This window comes from Thermobia domestica, chromosome 14, assembly GCF_964235325.1.
Source record: "Thermobia domestica chromosome 14, izTheDome1.hap1.1, whole genome shotgun sequence".
In the NCBI taxonomy this organism is placed as follows: domain Eukaryota; kingdom Metazoa; phylum Arthropoda; class Insecta; order Zygentoma; family Lepismatidae; genus Thermobia; species Thermobia domestica.
This window is the reverse complement of record NC_137467.1, coordinates 56,822,836-56,844,662: the sequence shown is the minus strand read 5'-3', so window position 1 is coordinate 56,844,662 and position 21,827 is coordinate 56,822,836. Positions and strand designations below refer to the sequence as shown.

The 21,827-nt window shown below is 34.6% G+C and overlaps 1 protein-coding gene across 1 annotated transcript in view; it reads right to left on the bottom strand.

The window, feature by feature from the left end:
- Positions 1–16,595, bottom strand: part of lilli (AF4/FMR2 family member lilliputian) — a 561,135-nt gene extending 544,540 nt beyond the window's left edge. The window contains exon 1 of the mRNA XM_081737944.1: positions 16,196–16,595. The gene's annotated coding sequence lies outside the window, so the exon portion shown is untranslated. The remainder of the gene's footprint in view (positions 1–16,195) is intronic.
- Positions 16,596–21,827: the final 5,232 nt, after the last annotated feature.

The window sequence follows — 21,827 nt, the reverse complement described above, 5'->3', positions numbered from 1 at the left end:
GACCAACTTCTCTCGATGAGTACTATCTACTAGAGAAAATTTTCTAATGTAACTTGATAACAAAGAGCAAATGTTCAATAAAATTATTACTTGCATAGATATATTATAGAAATTAAGTCTGTGGTAATTTTGTGAACTGACCTAGAATATAACTTACAACCATTCAAAAACCAAACAACGCATCAACACCAAAATTCATTCCTAACTATTTCAAGACATGCTCTTTGCATTGATTATTGTTACAAGTTGGTGCAAAGTTGGCAACATGACCATTTTTGGGTACCAAAAGTCCCTTTTTTCGCATACCTCCATTTTTTCCCACCATCTTTTCGCACATGAAACGTGTGCACACTTTTTAGCCAACTTTGTTAATTTATTGTACAAGTTTTGAACTCTCAATGGAATTTTTGACCAACTGACATTCATGTACTGTATAAGGTCTCCTAGGAAACAAATTTTGAAGGTTATCAGAGCTTCCAGTTCAAAATGGTAATCACTTCAAAATGGGAGAAGACGTTTGCTACTCGTTGTTGCTGAGACAGGAACCATTTTTAAAACGCCCTACTACCACAACTAATACAAATCTTCAACTCAAATTTGACCATTCTTCATTGTTGGTGTCAGGTAATATTTGTGCAAAATTTGAAACAAATCAGATATGGGGAGTGGGAACTTTTTTCGAAACTGGTCCACTTGACATAGAATGACCCATAAATGTGTTCGTCCAAGTTTTCGTATTGTAGCCTTTTGATATCTTTTTTTTTCTCTCTATTTTACTATTTTTTTAATTTTATTTATTTATTTTAAAAATGCTAATCCCCAAAATTTTGATTTTGTGACTGTTGATCAATATCATATAATACATGTCCTGAAAAGGAGATTTTGGTTTGGTTTGATTTAGCTTAACGTCCCATGATTATGCCTACTGGGCTAAAGGAGACGTGAACCTCTGATTATAGTGGAATTCGAACCACTTTGGTCGTTCAACTGTACCCCCATCGGGAATCGAACCCGCCCTGAAAAGGAGAACTTCCACTTTTGAATTGAAGAGGATTTATAAAACAATTGAAAATTCTACCATACATTAAACCAGCTTCGGTTACCACATTCTCACATGTTGGTCTCATAAAATCAAAATCTAGTCTTACTTGATACGGTATTTTAATTCTACACAAAGGTAAGTAACAGACACAGCTTTCAAATATACTAGAGTTTCCAAAATGATAGCTCCAAAACCTATATTACAGGTTCCAAAGCATACTACTTCCGTATATTCTGCTTAGAACTGAAAGTAGCAATTCAATGTACTAAAAATATGTTCAACTGGCCAGTATCTTCCTTTGATACTGACTGATGTCTTCCGGTTGAAGAACTGGAGGACCCACAATCTTTAAAATATCGGAATTGGAAGTGTGCACTGGTGGTGGTGTTGCTGTCTTGTATGTGGAAATCTGTTAATATATCCATCAGCTGGTCCATGTGGTAGCACAAAGTTCACGACGATTTTATTTAACTCACAACTGATATCTGTAACTTCTACAAGCCACAGTCTGTCATATACAGACCACAAACATTCCTTTTTGAAGGTTGTGAATCTGAATATTCTTCTGCCGTTTCTGGTAACTTGGTTGGACAAATTAAATTTTCTCTTTCTTGCTTTCTGAAGTCCCTGCAATATAAATTTGCCGATCACTTTAAGTCTAGACACGTGATTTCTGAATTCCTTTCGCAGCAATAGTTTGGTTGGACCATTCTTCCATTTTCCATCAGTGGAATTTTTCAAATTCCTCATTGGGCAACAGGATGAGGGCTGTTGGGGTGTGCGCCTTCACAATTCTTGCAAAACCTTCGGCATTCTGAATTACAGCCATACTTGGGCTGGAAATGTATTTTATATGGTGGCGCTTTGGCAGGCTCCCTACAACATCCCAAGGTTTCTTCCCACGACCAGCAGAACTGTACACCCACTCCACAGCACACGCGACTTCGTTAATTTAAAACAGTTGGTAACGATTTTTTAAGATGCTAGGGGTCACCGTTAGAAATACTGATAATTTTTCTGCCTGTGACTGCAGATGTTGAAGAATTTTGCGTATTGCCAACAATGCATGTGCTGAGTCATGTTCTCTGTCAGCAGTTGTAACTGCAACACTTGTGGTCTTGTTTTGAAAATACGATGCACTGCAATTTTTTCAGATGTTGGTTGATACTGTTTCACTGTTCGTTTCCCAAGTTCGCCAATGAAGATGATTCTAAATCAATGGCAACAGTTTTCTTAATGAATTAATTTTCCTCCCATGTTGCATATGTAACCTCAAGAGAGTCATTTGCTATGATTTCCAGACCATAAGGCTAGTTCTCCCTTTCCAGGGCAATCACCACATTCCTGAAATAAACAAATCTCTCATTATGCTTCACCGACTTCTGACGACTTCTTACGTCCAACCAAGGTGGCATATGTCATTCCTTTAAGAAAGTTCTTCAAAGTTACCAAGAAAAAGTTCAAAATTGACACAATATATACATTTAAAGATGGGTGTGGAACCACCTACTTAGGTCGTAGTACATATATTTTTGATTTGGTATACTCATCCACAGCTGCAACAATTTCGCTGTGTTTACTTGATGCATATAGCTTTACGACTTGACTTCACTGATCATGGTTTCTTAAGAGGACTTTTATAGCTGATCAAATTCAGGGAATATAATTCTTCATCTGCAGATAAAAGATCTTCATTATCCCCACCATCAGAGACTTCTTGTTCAGTTAGTGTCACTGTTGATATTCTGTCAAATCATTAAAAACAAAAAAAGCCATTGTTGGAAACATTTTGATTGTGAAATAAGCATTCTTATTCCCAACTTAAGTTTTTTTCCTCTCTTATATGTCATAATTTTAAAGTATACAAATAGTCATCACTATAGTACGCGTCACTTGAACTGGCGTATGACCTTCAGCGCTGCTCTCACGTCGACCAACCCGGTTGCAGCGACGTTGCCAGCGCAATAAAGTGGAAGATTGCTTCGGCCGGAACTAAAATAGAAATTTGAAATTTTTAATCTAAAACCGTAACCGAGAGTTGTGGAAAATATTTTTCTGAGAATATTGGTGAAACAACCATGTTTCTAGTTTTTTTTTTTATTATTTATTTTTTTTCGTATTTTACAGCAGATTTTATTTTCCTGTGATTTCTTATTGTGATTATTGTTTCATAAAGAAAGTTCATTTTAGCAATGGCAATTAGTTTTAAAAAGATTAATTTTATTTATCTCCTCTAATTTTAAATTTCCCTTGTGCAAAGCACTAGATCACTTCGGTGATTTCATTTTCAAGATTTTTCCAGCGGGACTTCGAATTAACGAAGAGGAGTGTGTTTGTGAAAGTAGTATTGCTAAAATAGTGATGATAAGCCATTCATTGACGATGATCGGAGATATACCTTGGGGAAAGAGGGATTTCTCCCTGGGTTTCCATCTGAAATCATCACTGGTCATTAGCCAGCTATTTGGTCTTTCTCCTCTACATGCTTCTTGTGCCAGGAGTTTGGTTTTCGTTCTTAAAGAGCAGAAAAGGGGAAAAACCCTTTCTGCCACCCGAATGCTGTAAATAGACCAAAAATAAATCTGATGTCAAAACTTCTTTTGTTTTATTTTCGATTTTATGTTCTTTGTACCTGCCTGGCCAAATCCGTGGGCGGAGTTGATAACTTACATTCCAAAACACAATTCCACAGACGAATTTCAGGGATCTGGATATAAGAGATTTTATGAACACATATCGCATTATATAGAACATATTCATTTATTATATTATAAAACCTCTCCCCCATATGCAGTGTCATTAGCGTTTGCTTTTACATTTGTTTGCTTGTGTAGAGTACGAATTGGTCCATTATAGTGTTTTGGGCAACTGTGGCTTAGTGGCAGAGGTCTTACCTTTGGTGTAAGAGATCCCTGGTTTGATCCTAGCTCTTGAAGTGTGCTTCGTGGAGGACGAACACCGTTTGTGTTGATATTTTCGATGTTCTCTCGTTTCCCCACTTTCATCACCCACCATCTTACATTACACTTTGTCTCCCTTAGTCTGGGTTAATAATCGTGGGACGTTAAATTAAACAAAATACATTATTAATTCAACGCACCGCGGTTATGCCCTGTAAGTTAATGCAGAGAAAGAATAAGTAAAAATTAATGAAGATGGAAGAATTAATGCTATTAAGATAATGGGGGTACATGGGAAAATCTCGATAAACCTACAAACACCTTTAGCTCACGAACTTGTAAGAGTTTTAATCGAATCGAAGATGCTTATCATTAGAAGTGAGTGCCTTATCTCTGGGACACTGTGCATTCCGTATGTATACTTTATGAATTGGTAGATAGCATGTAATTGTTTTCTTATTGCAAGACTTTGTCTCGGTATTTAAAAAAAAATCAGAATGGTAGGACATTGTCCTTCGGTTTGCGGGGTCCTAAGTTTGATCCTCAGATGGATGTAAATGGGATTATACTATCCAACAAACATCAAGTGTATGTACATTCATTTGCTTATCATGTGAATAAAAAACGAACTGAATATTCGAACCAAACGAAATTTGGTATTCATACCACATTTGTAACAGAAAATAATAGTATTAATAAGATACATACATTAATGATCCTATTAGTGTCAAAGTTTTTCATTATTATAATATACTGGATGTTGTTAGTGAGATGCGTACATTTGATACATGCAATATGCGCTCTCTGGAAGCTGCCTTTCTTACCGGAGGTTTGGCAACATTGCACTATGGACTTATTGGTTGACGCCATACGCCAGTTCGGCTGACGCGGACTATAGAGACCGGATGTTAGGCAAAATGCCTATTCTTCAATATTAAATATATGATCAAAAGTTATGGTTTGAAGTTTGTATAGGAGTTATAGTTTCAATTTAAGCCAACTTTATTCTGCCTGTTTTGCCCATTCCTGTCTAAATAATTGCTTTAGTGCCTAATGTTACCTATTCTCTGCATTTTTCTCTAAATAAGACTTTATTGGAGAAAATATATAATTTACTATTTTAAGAAAGGATTCTGCCTCTTCCGAGAAATATAAGTGTTGATGATGTAAAACTATGGACTGCTATGTGTACTGATAAAGTACTGTAAAACTTTCGACTGCTATATCCACTGATAACTGTATAAAATTTAGACTGTTATGTGTAGTGGTAAAGTGCTGTAGAGAATGTATTTACCAAATATACATGGAATGCATGTCAAGCTTCGTTTTTATATATACAGTAAAAGAAGATATTAGGAAACAGGTACATTTCTATATTCTTTGAACATTATCTATGAATTGAGTTCATTTTAAAATTGTATTGAGTATTTATCTTCATTATTTCAAGTTACATTTTAGTGCCTATTTTCCAGGATTTTAATGGGTACCGGTAAATATCCAGTCTCTAGTCAGCACATTTCACTCTCTTGTGGGCCCAGTCAAAAGACATTTTAAACTCAAGTCGTTTCCACAAAATACCCTACAAATAAATTAATCACTAGGATTTTCATAAAACGCTTATAGTTACCGTACTGTTTGACCACAAATTTGGTGAATTGCTCTTTTTGTTTACCTGTTGACAACTGAACTGTTAATTCATATGTCCTCACTTGTCATATGGTAAACCAAACACACAGAATTATCTAATTGGTTCCAGATTGTTCTAGACGATTCTGTAACACTATAGAATTATCTGGATGGTTTTAGAATGTTCTCGAAGGTTCTATTACATTCTGGAATAATCTGAATGGTTCTACATTCTTGGAGATCTTCCATGATTTGGAAAGCTCCATGCAAATAAATATATATATATATATATATATATATATATATATATATATATATATATATATATATATATATATATATATATATATTCAGAATAAAAACATTTCACCAGTTTCAACTTTCTTTAATTTATCGTTTTTACTGCATCACATTGGACACATTGGTCTGAGAGCAGATTTTTTTACGAAACCATTATGAAAAAATCCAGAACCACCAAACTAGTGTGTTCTTTTCAGGACATGTGATACTCTTGGAATATGATTCCTGTAAAATTCTCAGAAATTTTGTGAACGGTGTTTTTGAGACATTCTTTTTTAAACGCAATCAAGACGTTAGCCACCGAAGTTAAAACATGTACACTCATGTCCAAAATAATTGTCGCATATCTATAACTGTCTTCTTGTAAGAATATAATTTGATAATGATTTTGCAGAGTACTTTTAATACTCATACTATGTGTATAATTGGGAAATGTATATTTGTGGTAAATTTCATAGGAAAAGAATTACAAATACGAAAATTAGAATGAGTAAAAACAAAATATTGCTAAATGAACAAGAAAGTTTTATTTTCGTTTTATTGTTCTTATTTACTGCTCTTTTGACCTGAAATTTGCCACATACATGTCTTTGCCGATTATACACATCCTAACATTATAAGAAATACCGGGCGAATTATCAAATTATATTCCCACAACATATTTATAGACATGTGACAATAATTTTGGACATAAGTGTACATTGTTAAACATAAAAGTGGAAGTTCTTCTTTTCAGAGAATGTCGTACTGCATGGTAGCCTACTAATCAATAATTTTACAACATGAAAATTTCTAAAAATCACAAGGCTACCTCACAAGAACTTGGACATATATATTTACAAACGGACGCTATCACTTTAATCAGTAAAGTGTTATTTTTCAGTAAAACCACTTTTGGCAGCCTGTATCTCGAGCCGGGATATCTTTTGTTTTCTTTTTGACAAAACAAAAAATACGAGTTTTTTACTTTGTTCTGATGTTTCACATCTAAGACTATCAAGGTAACTCCCCTGCCTGAACTGATATGGACACGCTAACAGTAATCAGGCAACGACGATTGAGTATTTTACCCTATTTCCTACTCACATATCGTTTCCTTGCAAATTCATATAAGTGGGGTCTCCTTGTTGAGAAAAAGCAATAAACTTTTATAGGTTCCTGTCTTCCTTATCCTTTTATTATATTATTATTATTGAAAATTCTTAAGACTTGTTTTATCTTTTGTCAAACGTACGCAAAACCTAATAAATTTGAATGAAAATTAACGTCTGAAATCTATAAAATATACTTACAGGTTCGCAACTGATATTATAGCTATTAACTAACTCTATGGCCTATGGAACCCGAAGATTCAATGATGCTTTCACAAAAATTCTCCATTAACTTTTGGAGAATTTCTTCAGCTGGACCCGTTTCTAATTCGTATTCCTATTTCTGCCAGATCCCTCTCAATATTGTACACCCAACTGCGCGTAGGCTTTCTAGTGGTCTTTTGCCGACTGGGTTTCCAGATTAAAATTTTGAAAGTATTCATATTTTCTTCCATTCTGGCTACATGACCTGCCCACCTGAGGATCCTAGACTTGACCCTAATCTTTGGTAAACTGTATATATTATGCAGTTCCTCGTTATAAAGTTTCTGCAATTCCCCATTCCCGTTCATCTTGGATCCGAATATTCGCCTTATGATTATATTTTCAAGTACTTTTTTAGTTTGCGCTTTTTCCTAAAAATAAGCGACCATCATATTTCTCAATTATTCAGCACAACAGGCATAGTAATTATCGTTTTACATATTTTAAGTTTCAAATTCTTTGACAGAATTCGCGAAGACAAAAGAGTTTCGACTGAATAATAATACGAATTCCCGGCTCCCATTTGACATTTATTTTCTTGTGTTTACGGTTTGTGTCTGTTAATGTTTATCCTATGTACCTTTGAAAGTGTCCACTTTGTCGGAAATATTAACTTGAAATATTATGGTCAATGTGAATTTCCATGTATTTAGTTTTTGTCTCTATCTACTTCTACATCCATATCACTGTAGGAGTTCAATAACACCTTTCAATTTCTTTTTATTGTTCTCACATGACGTATCAGATTGGTATCATCAGCGCAAGCCATAACCTGATGGGTGTCATTCAGCTCTAGGTCCTGGCTATTTAATTTCTCTTATAAAGTATTCTACAACAGAACTAAATAATGCGGACAACACGATCCTTCAGTTCCACGCTATTCTCGACGTGAAAGCTCGTGCACAAGTATTCCCTTACCCTGACTTTAGTTTGTGTTCATTTAAACTTATATATATATATATAGACATTGGTAAATCCTGTTATATGGGAACTTACTTACTGAAGTGGATCTAAAAAATAATAGTTTTTGTTTATAAACTAGCTAATGAGGCAGACAGAAAGAGCGAGTGAGAAAGATGGCCAAGGCGACTCATATACATATATGAAAAATCACAAAGTTAAGCAGTGACTTTAGTTTATGTTGTGTGAGGAGTGGATTAGATTGAACTTCAAGTTATTTCAACACCGAACTTTATCTTAGAAGAAAACTATTTTTGTTTTAGTGTAATGGAAGAAAAAAAATATTGAAAAGGAAACCGGAGAAGCTTTGAAACAGTTTGTTGTGGTTTCGAAGTCCAGGATGCAAGGTAAGATTTTTCTTTTCTTAATATTAAATATGCATCCTATAGCTACCATACGGAGCAAAGTAAAGTTTCACATGTCATGTTATGTTTACGACTGTCATGAATACAGTTATGATGTTAAATTATACGCATCCATTAAGGTGATAAAAAGATTTTTTTTTAAAAAAAAAAAGGTCGAAAAACAATGCACATTTAACAAGTAACTACCAATGATTCGGTGACTTAATCGCACTAACAACGTAGCATTGCACAGATTACAGGAATCTTTTACCTCACAAGTAAATTTAACGTCAGATATTTCAGAAAATTATTTAAAATATACATATTTTTACAATTTCTTCATTTACAATTTCAATGACATTTCTTCAGGAACATGCACTGGAAACGACAATTAGTTGTTGAAAGGCATACGTCGAATTGTCATTTTAGGAGCTTTGGTGAGATTTATAAGTTCTTGCTTATATGGTATCCAGAATCCTAACTCTTCTTTTTACTACGTAATTTCAATTCCACCCATTCATTTTTGATCCACATAACAAAACAAATCGCCATTTTATCTCTAATTAACTGTCATAGTGTCCTCATTTAGTAAGTGTAAGTTAAAACTTGCTATCGGGCATAAAATATACCTTAACAAGAATTAATAGCCTTGTTGTTCATGTCACTATTAAACATCTAATCAACCATCTGTCATAATGTTTTCATATAATTAATATTTGTAATGTGTTTTGAATGTGTTTTGCGAAACTAGAGAAGGAATATAATGGAATGACAAGTACTTACGACAAATAACTAAACTGATCAAAATTACACTAAAATCACTAAATCAGAAAACGCACAAAAGATTACTTGCATGAACAAAAACAAGAACAAGCATACAAAGATGATCATAATCTTCTAGAATATGACGAAAACTGTTACGTAATTCAAGAAGTTTTCTGAGATGTGAATATTCAGGACATCACTGATAGCTACTTTGTCGAATACTTAGAAGAAAGACAAGACAATTTTCATAAAGCGGACGGCCTGGTCCACATTACAAGTATGTGGCAGTGACGACTTCTAATATCCCACAAGAGACCGAACAAATAAAGCATATTATTGTCTACTTGATTTCTGGCTGCCAGTGACAGCACATCTGACTGCAGATCAGCGATGAAGCAACAGAGATTGGAGTTAGATAATGGTTGCTCTAAGCCTACACCTGCCACAGAGGCGTTAGCTGCTGTGTCTGCACGTTCGTGTCCCAATGTCAACGCCAGGCGTGTAAACATAGCCAGGCGACCCAGAAGATAATGATGACACAGTCATTGCTGTAAACGATAGTATCACGCGCGAATGCCTTTATTAGGACATTCTGCATGCTCAGAAGGACGTCTTCTGAGTCTGTGCATATAAGTAAATAAGAGAGTAAGAAAGATAATCCGTGTACAGGTAGCGAATGTTATACTCCAATTAGTAACTAAACTAACGACGCCTCCACTACCACTAACCTTCAATGCCCTAGTATTTCATATATAATTATAAAGGATGGTGTCACTGACTGACCATCATATTTTAAATACTGTTTTTGCGCGAATATAGGCCGCACCTAAACTTCTGACACGAGATTATAGAAAAAAGTAAATCTCTAATATAGCTGCAGTACCAAATTTACGAGAAAGTTCAATCAGACAGTACTTTGAGATGTATCTCTCTCCCTCCCCTTCTTCAACTCCCGCATAACTAAGGGTGACTCATGAACATGACTTTTGTTGTGATAGTGCACATATCACAACAAGGTAATCTGCTGCTTAGAACATGACCTTTGTTGTGTTCTAAGCAGCCTTTTGGATCGTCTAGAGAAGGTAAGAATCAGACGCTGGTGATCGTGGGGTGGTGGGAAGGGATTTTGCTTAATTTGGGTACGTACAAACAAGCTGACACAGTTTTGCGGTACAAAGTTACTTTTCTTTTTTCAAGAACTGCTACTGTATATAAATATTCCACATATATTATATATACACTGTATAACAAAGGTAGGTATTCCCTGTTATTAAAAATATTAAGTGTACAAGTGCTTTTTGTGCCAGTGTAAGGCGTTATCGGTACAATGAAGGTGTCAATTCTTGCGAACAAGGTATGTTTTTCCGGTATTTTCTTCTTAACTCATTGACGGTTTACAAAAGTAACTTCAGTACTTTGTAATGATATTAATTTCAATCCACATGATACGTGACGATTTATGATCTGAGGGAGGAAATCTCGATTACAGGTCCCACCATGATTTTTCAAGCCAAAACTTAGGAAAAAAAAAAAAAAAAAAAAACGCGGCCTATACACCCGTAAATACGGTACCGGTAATACGGATCCTATAAATGTTTGATCTTATCATCATTATTCATGTACAATATTCCAAACTTTAGAATATGTAACACTGAATTTATAGCAATGTTGACGCATTCTGCGATTCGTGTAATACAAGAAAAGCTCAACCATAAAAGTTACCTTTCAGTTTAACGTCCCACGATTATGCCCTTTAGGCTAAAAGGCATGATAATTAAGGCAACTGACTGACGACGGAAGAATTTGTAAAATAAGAATGTAGTAGGAAACGAAAGTACTCCGAGAGAAACCCACGGACACGATGCTGTCCACCACAAATCTAGGGATTTAAAAGAAACGGTCGGCAATATGGCTATCTGCCCCCGTAACGCTCTCGGATAGAATTAGGACTATCAAATCAAGAGGAAATACAAAATAATAAAACAAACAAAGACCAGGCTCGGACTGGCCAGGGCAGGAGGGCAGAGGTCTCTGCCGGGGCCCTCTCTAAATATATATTGTAGCTTGTTCCGTTCCCCGTGTTCGGTGGCCCCAACATTGAAAATAGTCTTGGGGTCCCATTATTGGAATGAAACTAACAGTATTAGAAAGTGCTGCTTGGAGCTCTTTGTTTGTGGCCTAGTAAGAATATATTTCAACAATATGGAAGATTGGGGCCCCAGTATTAATATTGTCTAAATGTGTATTGGGGCCCTATGAATGCCGAAATGAGACTAGCTTTTAGAAAGTCCTTTTGGGGTCCTCTGTTAGTCGTTTGACAAGTTATTGTAACACCATAAAGAAACAGACCAGGTCCCTACCCTGGGGCCCCATTACCATGTATTAAAGAATCTGACAGCTTTACGAAGAAAAGCCACCCCCTCCCATTGCAAAAGTATTACAAGACTGTTAACAACTATAATAATAATAATAATGAAAAATGGGGCCCCCCATCAGGCTCCTGCCGGGGACCTATACTGCCCAGTTCGAGATGGACAAAGACTAGGAAGAAAATCATCTAAAGTAATACATATATACCTAAAACTGAGGAAGATAGGTCTACTCCGAACGTAGTATCCATGCACAGAGAACAGCAAGTTTTACTATGGTCATCTCATTCATTTTGTTCGATTCAGTGATTTGGATCTTTTCGTTCCGATTTTGAGAACGTATTTGTTCTAGGTTCGTTACTGGTATCGAGTCATGTCGTGACTTACTGTTCATGGTGGTTGCTTTTCTGTTTGAGCTCGGAAGTATGGAGTAGATATGAGCTGTTTCCTTGTTACAGGTGCATATCACAGGTGTTTTCTACGGGGCGCGGACAAAATCCAAGCGGATAAAATCCAAGAGGACAAAATCCAAGCTAAATTCTGACAAGGCGGACAAAATCCAAGCGGATAAAATCCAAGGAACAGTATCATGTTCACAGCTGAAATATGTGCCTGTGAACACCCTAATTAAATTGTATGTTTGTGTCTTTCTTCAATTGTCATGCATTCTAAAGTTTTATCTGTAATTCTTCAATTTATTGAAATAACATTTCATTTACTTTTAAAGAACTGAAAATCCAATAAAGCATGTAAGATTGTCACAGTAAGAGTGCAGATAAGCTTTAATTACTTATCAAATCCATATGAAAGTATGTAAAAATATTATGTGTGTACAAATACATAGTAAAAGTATGTATTTTCTTCTCAATTTTATAATATACAATATAATACATTTAAGACACTCAGCGTATTATTATGAGACCAATCATTGGAGTATTTTAATTCCATTCTTATGAGGTGGCATACAGAAGTCTTGATTTGTTTGTTGGTAGTGTTTTATGTATATTTTGAAACAAATAATTGTGATATACTAATCAAATTTTCGTCAGAAATGATCAAAATGTGAAATATGTAGTGTGAATTTTTAATAATGTAATAATGTGTGTGACTTAAATAATGTAAAAGTGTTATCTAGAAAATCGAAATGTGAAAATGTGTCTAGACAAACTAAATGAAAATGTATATACCTATTATTGGTTATTTTGACAAGTGTAACTGATGTAAATACTTTGAGGATAAAGAAGTATTTTTTATCTAAATTATATCTTTTTAATTTTATTTTTACTTTAATTCTCAATAAATATAATAGAATTAAGTAAGTATATTCTTTTTAAGACTGGGCTGCTTTGCTGTTATTTATCTCTGATATAGCAAGTTAGTGCTTTCATTTTCTGGTTAATTTATGTGAGTATACTCTTTTTAGTCAAAATATTTCTAATCACCCTAAATCGGATTCACCTGGGCATGTCCTAGCAGTGACCAGACTATTTTATGAGTAATTAAAGCTCATCTGCACTCTTACTGTGTCAATCTTACATATTTTATTGGATTTTCAGTTCTTTAAATGTAAATGACATATTATTTCAATAAATTGAAGAATTACAGATAAAACTTTAGAATGCATGGCAATAGAAGAAAGAAACATACATACAATTTAATTAGGGTGTTCACAGGCACATACCACAGCTACGCATATGATACTGCTCCTTGGATTTTGTCCGCCTTACCAGAATTTAACTTGGATTTTGTCCTCTTGGATTTTGTCCGCTTGGATTTTGTCCTCTTGGATTTTGTCCTACACTCGTTTTCTACTGTGTGTTACGCTGTTTTCCTGGCAGCATGTGTCTGATGTGGTGGATGTTCCTTTTGACAAAGAACAAACTACAAATTTGAATTTATATCGGTTGTCAACATAAGTATGTTCCAATGAAGTTAAGACTGTTTTTCAGTGACTATTCATCCTCAGATAGTGGTCAGTGGACACACTTAACTGTGAACCACTCCTCTGATTTCATGAATCCTAATTGTGGGGCATACATACACTAGGAGGAAGCGTTTTTCGGTGATTATTCCTCGATGGTACATCGGATTTTTTATTTCGACCTATGTTGTCATTCAGCACGACATACTCTATCAGCGTGCTAAGTTTGGTTGAGATCGGCCAAACGGTCTAGGAGGAGTTCGCGGACAACCAAACGGCTAACCCGAGTATAAGAGCTTCGCTTCGCTCAGCTCAAAAATATTGATCCCATTCAAGGACTTTAAACTGTACTCATGGTACAGAAGAAATAGTGATTCAGTTCGGCTAAATTTTGGGCCTTTGTTTAGCGACGGGAGCCACCATTTTCACCTACTTTTTTGTGCGATATTTTACTTAGATTCAGTCGTTTTATGGTTCAATACGTTAAATTAGGTTAGGTTACCAATATTTAATTCACACAGTATTGTCGAGCAAGCGTCAGCGAGTGAAGGTGGGTTAGAGTCTCGCAGGGTACGTTGATTTCTGTCTTCGTTACGTATAGTTCACTTTCTTTTCCCACGTAAGTCACTACAAAGTTCAAGTTAGGGAATTTGGAACTATAATTAAAATTTTCGTCACACATTAAATAAATATCAATTGCCAGTTTTGGCCCCCCATCTCTAAACTGTTACCAAATTTTATTTTAGTTATAACATTGAGGACAATATTTACTCATGAACTAAGCTCCCTAACTATATTTACCACATTAAAATTTCAGGCATTTGTTTCTATTTTTTTCATTATTTTAAGATAAATAGCTACTTGGTTCTGGTCGGGAGTTCGGGGGTTTGTTCCCTTTGAATTATATAATTTTGTAACTGTTCGTATTAGCTTTAGTACTTTTTCTATTTTAATTGTTGTTCAGGAAGGGTTAGGAGGATTTGCTCCACTATCTCATGTATATAGTTTAATATGTGGTTCATATTTTTCATTCATTCTCTTTTGAGAGTTTTTCTATGGCTTTCGAACCTTGATAATTTGCTTCTGTTTTCTTCACGGGTTGGCTGGTTTAAACCAGAAAAGGAAAAAAAAAAAAAGCTTTAAATCGTGTGAACTTCAAGGTGACGTTTCCACGTATTAAACCATCTGCATTTGTTTTATCTCTTTTTCATTGCTAATCAAGGCATCCCATGTTCAATTCTCGGTGGAACGACAATCCTTCTTTCAAGTGTAAACCGAATAGCAGTTTGGTTGACACTTTAAACGAAAGTCTTCTTGATAACCGTATTACATAAGGATGAAGGCCTAAATCTACGAAACGAAAGCAAATTGTATATTTCTGCTTCCCTAAATGCTTGTTGTTTTATAAAGAAGCCAAGTTTGCTTAAATGTATTGACAGAAATTGGCAAAATTTATCGACTCGCTACGTAGCTTCCAAAATTAGTTTGGATTGGACTTTTTAAATTTTATTGAATGATATCTATCATACATACTACATTTGTAATTTAATACTTCAGTTTAGCGTACTGATTATGATAAGTTGACCTTAAAATTTTATATGCAAAGCAATAACAGGATTTTTCCGGTTATTGCTTTGCATTCAGAGTAACGGGATTTTCCTGATTTAAGAAATTTACCGATCGGACTTCTTTCAACTTAAGTGACCCCTTCTGGCATACCGGTAACCCTGTTGTTGCATAATAACACCAAGGCGAAACAAAAATTATTTCTGTCTATATGTAATATAAATACGATACATAAAGCAATTATTTAAACCAAAACATCCTGGTTTAGACCAAAAAGACCGGATTTAAACCAAAAAAACCTGGTTTAAAAAAATCAAAATAAACCATAGTTTTTGCCAAACCTGGTTTTCTTATTGTTTATTATGTGCCTTCAGAGCAATCGAGAAATATGGTGGTTCTTGCTATAGTTCCCTCTATTACTATTTTATACATTGCATTTTTCAAGTTCGGATAAATTTGGAACTGTGTTGCGACAGGAAGTTAACATTGTTCTAAATCTATCAACATTTGAATCTGGCAATGTTTATAAAATAATTGTAGAAATATTAGGCTGAACCATTTCTAACCGATTCTATGCGTGAGGAAACGGTTCTTAGTGATACTTAACGAACTGCTGCAAGAAACCAGTTTCCTATAACACGATTCATTGAGTGACTGAAGTAAAAACTTGCCTAGATAATCCTCGCAAATACAGCTAGATACAGCAGACAAGATATAGGTGAGCTAGAATATCAGTTAGCACGAATAAATGCTCCAAACAACTTGCCTTTGTAGTGCAATACATTATGCTCAATACGAAAATTTCAAAACGTTATTCTATTACATATTTACCTAAGAAATTGATTATAACTTAAATTACACACCTTCACTTGTTTTTTACGTTGAACATTGAAGGAACGGATTCTTCACATATGAACATTATTGAATGAATAAAATTTTCCCCAGGAAGTTTTGAACCCTACTCAAATTCAACAATTTAATGCATCCTGTCATTTTTAAACACTTACACTAAATTTTTCTCGAAACTTTAAAATAAATTATTCATACCTGTTTTAATTACTGGAAGTACTTTACCACTAGTCACTTTAAAATATATGTAGTTCCAACTTGTGTGTTATAGTAAACGTAAATAAATATAGAGTTTTCTTTGTTTTCTAAAACGTTATAGTTGAAAATTTCGCAATCCATACTTCAAATCTACCATATTTTTCCCATAGTAAGTCAAAATCGTATACAAAAATATTTCATTGCCAATGATAGTTCTAAATTACGAATTCAAAATAGCAATGTAATATATATTTGATTCAACACCAAAAACGTAACAATATTATTTTTATCTGCCGCCGAAATATCTATACTTCAGCGCATTAAAAAAAAAAAAGTTTCCAAAAATTAGTTATAAACACTTTCCACAACAGTCGGACGACATGATTCGTCACAGACTAATACCTTTACACCTGAAGGATTCACGATTAGTTTTTACGAATCTTCCATGGATTTGAACACAGTGTATTATCTTGTAAACATAAAAAAATCATGAATCTCACCTAACGTTTTTGTGCAGATTAAGAATTGGCCCTACCATATAATAATTACAAATTCAGAGAAATTTTACATATATTGTAATCCATTGTTTCTAAATACTACATACTATATGCTATATCTTCGAAACTTATCCCCAATATATTATTCTGAAATAATTATTAGTCAATTGCAAACTGTTATGTTATATTTGCTGCTTTTGTTGTAGAAACTCTTATTGTTTGTAGTGTGATAGTATTTCATTCTTGGTTACAATAATTATCTCTACTTATTTATAAAAAAAAAATAAATAAATAAATGAAAAGTAAATGAGAATAATAATTACAAATATAGTATTTTCTTTTTCCTGACCCTTCGACGGTTATTTACTGTAAGCTAATTATTCGATAATTTTATTGGTAACTACATATTCAGGATATAGTATATATGAAGCTGCATCAGTTCCCGAAGGAGCAGAACGCTCATACTTTTAGGGATTATTCATTGAGTATGTACGAACTTACAAAGGGAGTAACAAAGCGACTTTTATTTACTTATCGACTGATACGAAAATAAAAAAGGAGGTACCTGTACTTTATATCTGCATGCGTAGTGACCTTGTACTTTATCTATGACTATGTGTGTGGGGGGATTTTAACGCATATCGCATGTCTTGTGCACATGGATACTTCTTATTGCACTACATAGAAAATTTATGGTATTTCATGTAGAAGTGGTAATAGAATACAGAAGAAATGCAGATCAGGGGTTCTCATGTATACTATTATCGTACGAGGTATAAAAGGACTAAAATTCTTCTCAGGGAGGCACCGGAAACCCTAATCTTAGCTTGATCCCCCCAAATATTTATTCAAAATTATATGTTACACAGTTTTCATCCGACATAATGAAAAATTATCCATAGCAAACTGAAGGAAAAGATATCCATAGCAATAACCTAATATAAAGTTATTGTTTAAGTCAATTTATAGCAAGGATTTTATAAAATAGAGGGTCTGCCCATATGTATTCTCATCCTATTAAATTAATGAAGACAAAAAAACAACCATCGGCACGTCTGATTGGCTACTCTCGTTTCCGTCATCATCTGATTGGATACTTTCGTTTCCGCCATGATTGTTGGCATAATACATTGCGATCCAATTGGGCAGAGTAGGGGTGGCAAAACTGTGACGTATGGCTTTAAGACTTTGTTGTAAGGGCAGATCCTCTATTTTATAAGATCCTTGATTTATAGGTTATTTCTTAAACTTTAAGTGAACGGTAATAAAAGTATAAAACCAGTAACTTTGGAATCCGGGCGTTATCTTCCTTAATATTGCAAGGTTCTTCCAGCCCTGAGAGTGATTCCAGCCCTATAGTCGCCTTGAAGTACTAAGAAGTAAAAATCTGTGCTAATGCACTTTTTGGAACCGACTAAGACAAAATTGAAAGATTGATTCGACCCAGAGGCTAGGAGGATGCCCTAGTCATTGCTGGGTATTACAACATAGTATCCCATATTTTAATTGTTCTCCGTAGCGTCATTTCAGATTTGGCTTGGGGGACAAGACCTCTTGATATAAGTAAAATTTCGCGTTTTTCACTGATTTACTACTATTCTATTGATAAAATCTATGTAAATCTCAAACTCAGGGGAACAAATGCCCCTCCCTGCCCCCCTAAATGACGCCCCTGATCGTTCTACGAGAAGATACTGAGTGTGGATTTACTTTCTTATTTTTATTATATCCAACAATGATTCTGGCAAAACGGAGGAGGATAAAAATATATAAACTATTTAGACCACTATCGGTGCTGGCCCTGGCAATATTGCGGCTGAGCGGGAAAGAGAATTTTATTACTGAACATGGAGTGTGCACTGTTAAGTTTGCCATGTATACATTCTTAAAATTACGTTAAGTATGGAGAGATTTATAAAATCTGAATATTTTTTGCACACGGAGAAAATGATAAGGAAATGGTGAGTACCTGCAGCGAAGTTGATAAGGTACATGTTGTTGTTGAGGAAAATATTCATTCGGACATTGTTGATAAAGAAGCTAAGGAAGTTGTTAATACTTCACAGCAGTGTTGCCAACCAATTTTTCCAAAAATCAGGAAAATTCTTATCCAAAATCCAGGAAAAATCCAGGAGATGCAACTTAAAATCTAAAGATGTTAATTAGGATGATTATTTTTTTTACAAGGCAAACAGTGAACCCATCAATGATTATACTTACCAACAAAAGTCTAATCATCTTTATCTGCGTACATGTCAACATTGACTCTGCTGGTCAGAGAGCGATTCACAGGGGAACCTAGCATGAGCGGTTAGAACTGAGCGTTCTTGTGTGCAGCACTCCTTGCAAAGTTTGGGTATCAAGTCTATCTGTTTCGCCTTCATCAAATTTACGATTGAAAATACTTTTCTCTACAGTGACACTTGAGGAAGGCAGAGCAAAGACATAACAAATGTGGATAAATTCGGAAATATTAACTGGATAGGCAATCTACTTTTACTTCTTTTTTTTTTTTTTTACTAAGAAGCATCAGATGCGTCATTTAGTGAGGACGGGGAGGGGCAACTCCCCTCCCTGAGTTGGATATTTATATTGATTTTATCAATAGAATAGTAGTGAATTAATGAAATGTGCGAAATTTTACTTATATCAAAGGGTCTTATCACCCTAAGCAAAATCTGAAATGACACTCATGACAAACATCCAAAAATCTTGAATAGAAACATCATTTTCAGTTTACAAATCTGTGTTTCGCAATAACCGCCATTCTGTGTCTACTTGTTGCAATTTACTCTATTCTATATCATTAGGAAAATCAGCTACGAGAGGAGCAATTGATTGTGCCGATTTCTCTATCTCGTTTGATGGGCTAATCATCTCTAAATGTTTCATGACGGGATCTTCTGCACATGGATACTTCTTACTATTGCACTACGTAGAAAATTTATGGTATTTCATGTAGAAGTGGTAATAGAACACAGAAGAAACGCAGATCAGGGTGTTCTTATACTATTACCGTCTTTGTTAATAGTCGTAATAGATTTAGGGTTTTAGATTTAAGGTGGTGTTTTTCAGTGTGTGAACTTCATTAGTCTTATAATTAAAGTTAATACTTCTACTTATTAGTTACAAGATGGCGGAATGTTCTCAAATTGATAACCCAGGCTTAGGTCTAAACTGTAGACACGACGATGATAATAATCATTCAGTAACAAATATGGAGATTATTTTAGAATCAAATACTCAATTAAATACTCAATCAGATGACATATTGGTAGGAAAAGATAATCATCCAGATAATAATACAGAGAATCTCAACAATATAGACACACTTTCGGTATCAAACTCGTCTTTACCGAATCGATACAATGCTGAACATGGTGCACTTTTCTATGTGTTTCTAAAATCAAATAACGAAGATTTGGGAACTAAACATTTAATGTTCATAGGTAGAAAACTGTATCTTGCAACCATAGAATGCATCATCAATTTTAAAACAATAGGATTCTGGTAAACCAGCAAATGCTTTTCTTGACCACTCAATGTTGAAAACGCAAAATTGGACTGCCTTCATTCCTAATTTTTGCCGTACATACAACAGGTATCGTAACGGACGTAGATCCTGAAGTAACAGTAAATGAACTTTTAGAAGAAATGAAATGTGATGTTTCTATTGTATCAATTAAACGGATATACGTCCCCGGATATACATACAAGTTAAAACATACATTCCCGCAATAAGGCAATGAACCACATGTTTACGATTTGGTCACACTGCCCGTTCGTTTAAGCAAAAATACCAATCTGCAAAAAATGTGCACATTTCCCAATTCACAATGTAATAATATCAAGTATTTTAATTGCGGTATGGGCCATGAAGTTGATCAGGATTGTCCAGAACGAACAAGACAATGTAAGATCATGAATGCAATGGCTAGAGAACACTTATCTTTTAATGAAGTGAATATGCAAGTAGGCAAATTAAATAATCATAATAACAAATGGGAATCATATACTCCTTCACTAAAACAATGAAAACAATTCCTCCTGACACTCAAACTAGGACAGTAAGTACGCCAAATTCACTTAAAAATTTAGCATTACCTACTCATGTAGCTAATAGGAACAAAATCAATTATATAGATAAAGAATCCTCGCCATGGGAAAAAAGAAAGAACACCGAAGGATCAGATGAAATTTTTAATGAGAGCACCAATAAGACTTCAGTTAATAAGAGATTTAATTTCTCATTTCCTTCTACTAGTTGGCAGTCAACAGGGCATGTAAATACAAATAGGAATATTATTGCACATCACACAATTCAATCTACTTCCTCTGGTAAAGTTCCCTCAACGGCGTATTCTAATGGTACTCAAGAGAGACAAAGTACATTTTATCCATAAAGATGACGAACATAAGAATTCGGAACAAAGTCCGAAATTCAATGAAATATCAATAAACCTTGAAAGAATTTCGAAGGTTCGTCTGGTTAAAGATAATATTAATATACACGAAAGGGAGCATTTAAATACAAAAACAATGTTTTCGATTAACCCCTTCGGTCCCAGACTACCAACTCTTTAAAACCATCTTTCAATTATTTGTATGCTGCTTTATTTAAAATCATATTTTTAAATTTATTTTTCAGAATTTGAATCTTTTATTGTTTTACAAAAAATGCTATGTCCACATTTATGGACATTGGTTCAGTAACAAGCTATTGCATATCCAAATATTTGTGAACAATTATGATATATTTTCTTGCTTTAGTACACCTTTCTTCTGACATATCGTTATATTGTTGTCACAAAATAAAAACGGCTACGTTTATATACTTAAAATATCAAGAACTGAATACTTTATTATTAAATATAATAATTTTATTTAGTAATATTTTTTACATTTTCCCCTTCCTTGAGAACATAACATGACACATCAAATTAGTGTTGCCACGAGACGAGACGAGACTTCAGGCTGTCTCGTCTCGTCTCGTGTAAAGCGTGTCTCGTCTCGTCTCGAAAAAATGCGCTCGTCCCGTCTCGTGTCTCGTCTCGAGAGGTTCTGTCCCGTCTCGTCTCGTTTGTCTCGTTTTGTCTCGTCTTGTCTCGTAAAAAATATGGCAGCATACCATGGGA